Raw genomic sequence first — 6,000 nt, 5'->3', positions numbered from 1 at the left:
GATAACAACCAAAGCATATTATGAAATCCTTCCGATCATATCAACAGTAAAATATTTTTAATTGGAAGACTACAACTCAACTTATCTATGTAATAACATCTAAATTCATAGCTTTGTTTTTTTTTAATCGGGGCATCCTATAAGCCCGGTTAATTTATCACTTCATATAAGCAATTATCCTATCCCTTTTGATTTCTACCAAATAGATGTTCCACTGCTGCATAGTATTCCTTCTAAAGTCTTGTACATGAATGACGCTCTTCTGTTGTTCCTGCTGCCATCTTCCTCCAGCCAACACAGCTCCTTTTTCTCTAAAAGTGGACCTCACCTCCTGTCATCTCCAGGCAGCTTTGAAATCCAGAATTATTCACCGAATGCCCAGAGCCCTTCTGTTTGATCATTTTCTCCCAGGATGCCAGGCATGTCATACTATGTCTTTTTTATGTAAATGTCCACAAAATTTATTGAAGCTATGAATTACAGTGTATAAATTCTAATCCTAGAGTTTCAGAAACACTTTATAGTTATTCTCCACACCTCTATTTGTTCCCTCAACATCTCTTGCTATTGAAGCAAAATGGAGTAAAAAATTAGAAACATGTCCCAAGTATTCAAGTCATAGAAGTATTTTTTTTTTTTATTTTTAGTGCTAGGTTTACTGATAGTTGTACAAAATTCTGCCCACCGTCCATAAATCACAGTGAGACAATGAAGCAAAGTCATAGTTCATCCTTCATAACCTCTTACAGCATAGATTTTAAGTGGTTTAGGATCACATCTGATATAGAAGTACGGCTTTAGTACTTTAGAAAATTTATCAAGAAAGGAATGGATGTGAGACCTGTCTTTCAAACAGTAAAATGTCACCTGACCCATCTCATAGTCCAGATAGATGCCAGTCCCTCTGGGCTTTTCCTTCAGCACAGGGGCAACAGGAACAGACCCTTGCACCACATAATGACTATTCTGCAGTTGAATCATCCCACATCTGTCCTGATGGGGCTGCTTTCTCTTCCTGGTAAGACAGTCTTTACAAACCCCCATAGCCCACCCAGGCTTGTCATCCACCTGGACCTCCCAGTTATATCAGCCACAATCAAGTCCTTTGAAACCCAGGACAACTGGATTGGCTATAAATCCCTTTGGATTCCAACAAACTCTGCTTTTTCCTCATAAATGTCACACTTTTTTATCCTCAGATACAAGCAGATTAGGATGTGCTGTCTCAGGATCCAGAGTAACTTCTCTAAATGTATCTATAATTTTCTGCAGAGCCAAATACTGCTGATGAAGACTCTGTCCTTCTCTCTTTAACTGTGCCAACAGTCAGCTGCGGAGTCTCAAGCTTTCACAACTCTAGAAGGTGCTCTTGATACCCATCAGCACTTTCACAACTGACATCACACTCTTCTCTGCCACCTCCTTTTGTAGACCCTTAAGGGTAGAAATGTGGTCTAAAAATACAGTTATGTTTGCATTGGGTTTCTGTTGTTCTTCCCTTCTTCAATTAGCCTTGAAAGAACTGCTTCTTGCTCATGATCTACAGATTGTGTCAGGTGATCAAATTCAGAGGCTAATTTCCATCTCCAGTTTTGCACATTCTCTCTCAGTTGTAATAGTTTCCCATCTTGAGTGGTGGCTAGTTTCTGAAAGTCTACCTTCTGCTTCTTGAGGTCTTGGTGTAACTGCTCAGCCTCTGCTTGTGATGAGAGGCGTCCTCCTCCATGGGCCGCCCTGGTGGTCAGGGGACTGAGCGCACAGAGGACACAACACCTCTAGGTCCTCTCAGTGAAGAGTGTCAGGACCTGGTTGTGCTGCTCGTACAAGTGCCTCTCTCCCTGATTCTTCTTTTTGCTCCTGGTGATCTGGAGGAAATCGGCAATGTCAGTCATCCTTCCCAGCTGAGCATGACTCCTCCAGTGCTTCTCTTGGCACAGGTGATGGCAGGGAACAAGGGAAGCTGTGGCTTAGATCAGCCCAGGACTGCTGGGTGTAGGAGTGACAGAAGTCGTGCCCAAATGTGGTAGTAAGAGGGTCTCTCAGGTCATCCAGATGGGACAGTTGGTTTCTACGTGAAGTCCTGCCAGAGCTGCTTCAACCACCATTAGGCCCTGAATGAAGGACTGGACTGTGCTGAGTTTGTTTTTCTTTTCTTTTCCAGGAGTTCGGGTTCTGTGAGATCTCTCCACTGAGAAGCAGATGCACCCTCAGATTTCTCTGTCCTTCCTGTCCAAATTCTCTTTGTCAACTAGACAGCCCTTAGTGTCCTACAAGATCCTTAGCTACAGAAGTAGGTGCCCACAGGAGCTGCACTGTCCACCTGCAGCCAAGTGTAGTAGTTGGAGAACTAGCTACTCTTGGCAGCTCAGAGAATGTGAATCCAAGCTCAGCAATTCTCTAGGTCAGAGAGCAGTCACAACTCCTAGTTACCTATTGGTTTCTGGAGGAGACAGCTTTGGGAAGGTTTGTAAGGCTGGCCATAGGGCAGGTCTCCCACAAGGGTCTTTGAAGACAGCCTGCACAGGACTCCCACACCATGTCTTAATCATCTTCATTCAAGGTGGAGCTTCTCCCAAACCAACTGTTCTTCAATCAGATTGCATTCCAGCCCTTAGTGTGGTGCTTAGCATATGGTAAATATTCATTATTTGTGTAAAAAAAAAAAAAAAAAAACCCAAACACTGTGAATCTAAATTACTCACTGTGGCAGAGAACTTCAGCCTGACATCAAAATATATTCTCCTCTCTCAAGGTGCATGGCTGTACAGCCTCTCCCAACCTCCCTTGTGGCCACATGATGGTGTCATTCATTGCCAATGCAAAATGAAAAAACTGGCGTGTGCCATTGCAGACATGACCCATGAAATCTGCATGCATTTCTCTATGGCCTCCCCACTTGTGCTGATGGATGCAGAAGTCATGGGGATCCTAAAGATAAAGAAGGCACGTGGTGGGAGAACTCTGTTTTCCTGAATGACCACATGAACAAGTGCAGCCTCTCCAAGCTCAACACACCCAGCACTTGTATTTGCAATCATGTGTAATGATGTGCTGCTGAAATTATGACAGTTAATGTGGTGATGCACCATAACCTAAAATGTGGACATGGTTCAGGCTGTTGCTCCAGCAGCCATCTGGCACCAAACACAGCCTTGGGGATGGACACCAGCAGTAAGTGCTTGGGCAGAAAGACAGATGATGGCCTCCTGCTAGGGTGGGCAGTCAACACTCAGCAGGGACTGTCCATGTCCATAGTTCTCTTGCATGACAACAGCAGGGATCAATCTCTCGTCTGTGCATGTATTATCCTGAATTTTTTGCTCTGTGTAGGGAAATCCAATCTTAAGGGTAGTACTAGCTTTGCCTTGAAGCACTCTTTGAAACTGGAAAAGTAGCTTACCATCCCTGCTATAAATCCTGGTATTCACCATAGTGGATGCAGGGGTGACATTACCCAAAGTTTTCTGAAGACCCCGAGCTTTTATCAGCTCTGCATCAATCTCATCCTTCTGTGGTTGCCAAGCCTGTTTTTTGGGGAGGAAACTATGCCTCCTCCCTTGATCCACATGATTGAGTGAGTCTGAAGCCCTTTTCCTGGCTGCAAGGCAGAAGGGCCCACAGAGTCACTGTAGTGCCTCTACCATTTGAAAAATGTCAGAGGGTGCCCCTGGTGCCCCTGCAACACTGATCACAAGAAGCTGGGACCTGCACTGCTTCCAAGCTGGATGCAAGTTTTAGCAGTTCCTTCTCCAACTTACAACTATACAATTGGGAAATTGAGGCCCTGAGAAATATAAGTACTGGACAAGGTCCCCCGGAAAGCAGAGTGAGTCTCCCAGAGCAGGGCTGAATTCTGCCCATGGGCTTGGCTTTGGAGTGAGAGCCCCAAGCTCCCCCAGCCCACGCCAGCCCATGTGGGGTCTCTTCCATTGGAGATCCACACTGGTACACACACCCACATATAACCATGCACATAGGAGAAGGGGACATTAAAGCATGGGGTCGCAGCGATTCCACTTCTGGGAATTTATCCAAAGGAACCCAAAACACTAATTCAAAAAATATAAGCACTCCTATGTTCATAGCGGCAGCATTTACAATCTCCAAGATTTGGAAGCAGCTCAAGTGTCCATCAGTAGATGAGTAGATAAAACAGCTGTGGTATATTTACACAATGGAATACTACTCAGCAATAAAGAGGAAGAAAATTTTACCCTTTACGACAGCATGGATAGATCTGGAGAACATTATGCTCAGTGAAATAAGCCAGTCAGAGAAAGACAAATACCGTATGATTTCACTCCTATGTGGAATCTGATGAACAAGCTGAACTAACAAGCAAAAGAGAGACAGACTCAGATAGAGAGCAGGCTGACAGCTCTGGGGGAATTCAAGGGTGTGAAGAAATCGAACAAAAAAGAAGAAAGAACTCACGGACACAGAGTGTGGTGATTGCACAGGGGGCAGGGATGGAGTGTGTGGAAGTGGAAGAGGGCACAGGACGGATAAATGGTAATGGAAAAGTACAATAAAAATATATTTAAAAAACACCCAGGAATTGGGGGTAGAGGGACGCATAGGATCAGAGGAGTGAAGCCAAAAGTTGGAGACAGCTCTGCCATGAGGTCCCCCAGAACACGGTCATGACTCACAGCATAGGAAAGTGGGAAATGCCTGGGTGGGGGCAGTGCTCCAGGCAGACAGAAAATGGAAAAACCCGGGGTCTGAAATCCACAGCTCTGGGTAACAAAATTAGGATAATTCTCTTCCCTTTCTCTAACACCATCCCTCAGATGGAGATTTAAAAAGAGAAGTTTTCAAATTCTTCGGCTAAAAACTTGAGGGCTTGCAGTGAGCAACCCTAGAATCCCAGCCTCAGAAACATTACCATGGGTTCTCTGTCCACGAGCCCTGGGGCTCATGCACAGCATACATCCTGTGCTCTGGAGAGCTTCCTGAGCATAGAGGCTTGGCACCTTGAAGTCCGAGGCTGAGCATATAGCACCCAGTGGCAGTGTACTGAACCATTCATCCCTGGACTCAGGCAAAGACCACCTGACCTAAGTCCCAGCACCTCCTTTGAAATTAAGGACTGAATCACTGTCCCAACCCTTATGGGAAGACCTCATGAGTGAACTAGATACCCCATAGCAATGCAAACAGGAAGTACACAAGGGAAGCTTCTGAGGTACCTCTTCAAGCCCCTCAGATTCTCAATCTCCTGCTTGTCTCCCTGAAGCACAGGAGAGCCCATCCTTGGAGATTCTGAGAGAGGTATGCCAGGCACTATTGTTTCCCTGCTAGCGCTGACCACCAGGGGCGCCAGTGTCCACTGGGTTCAGCTGCAGCAAATGGAGCAGGAGAGTCTCTGGGCCCCATGCTTCCCATTTTTCTGCCTTGACCCGACGTAGACCTCCTATCATTAGCATCCCTCCTTAATCTCTGAGCTGGTCACTCGTGGAATAGGTCCTCTTATCTCTTGCTTCAGCTCTTGTGCCTTGAGCACAGGAAATGGGCCTGTGATAAAAAAAAAATCAGCAGGATCCATGCCCTCCAGGCACTCAGTCTGGAGGCAAAGATAGAAAGATCGACTCAACAAGCACAAATGAAACAAAGGAGCAGGTGCCACTTCGGAATAGAGCAGGGCGCCACCAGGGGTGTGAACCAACAGGTGAGGGGTGTGAAAAGGCTGCACTGAGGTGTCATCTCTATTTACAGCGGCGTGGCAAGGAGCCACCAACCCTGCACCGGTCTGGGGATATTTAGCCTGAAGAAAGGCACAACTGAGCAGAGACTGGGGATGGGGGTGGGGAGGAATGTGTGTGTACAGAGAAGAGATCAGAAAGAGGGCCACTGTGGTTGCAGGCAGCTTGGGAGGGTTTAGGAGGAAGAGGGAGGACGGCAGGGCCAGGGTCTGGTGCGGGCATGGCTGTATCCGTGACCGATTGCTGTGTGACAGCATTGCCCCACACTTAGTGGCTTAACCAACACACACAAACT

The 6,000-nt window shown here is 46.3% G+C and overlaps 1 pseudogene; it reads right to left on the bottom strand.

Moving 5' to 3' along the window:
- Window positions 1-726: 726 nt before the first annotated feature.
- Window positions 727-2,111, bottom strand: LOC129071634 (tripartite motif-containing protein 75-like; annotated as a pseudogene).
- Window positions 2,112-6,000: the final 3,889 nt, after the last annotated feature.

This window comes from Pteronotus mesoamericanus, unplaced genomic scaffold (genome assembly GCF_021234165.1).
Source record: "Pteronotus mesoamericanus isolate MK-2021 breed Mesoamerican mustached bat unplaced genomic scaffold, CSHL_Meso_final contig_27, whole genome shotgun sequence".
In the NCBI taxonomy this organism is placed as follows: Eukaryota; Metazoa; Chordata; class Mammalia; order Chiroptera; family Mormoopidae; genus Pteronotus; species Pteronotus mesoamericanus.
The sequence above is the reverse complement of the archived record's forward strand: the minus strand, read 5'-3'. Positions and strand labels throughout refer to the sequence as shown.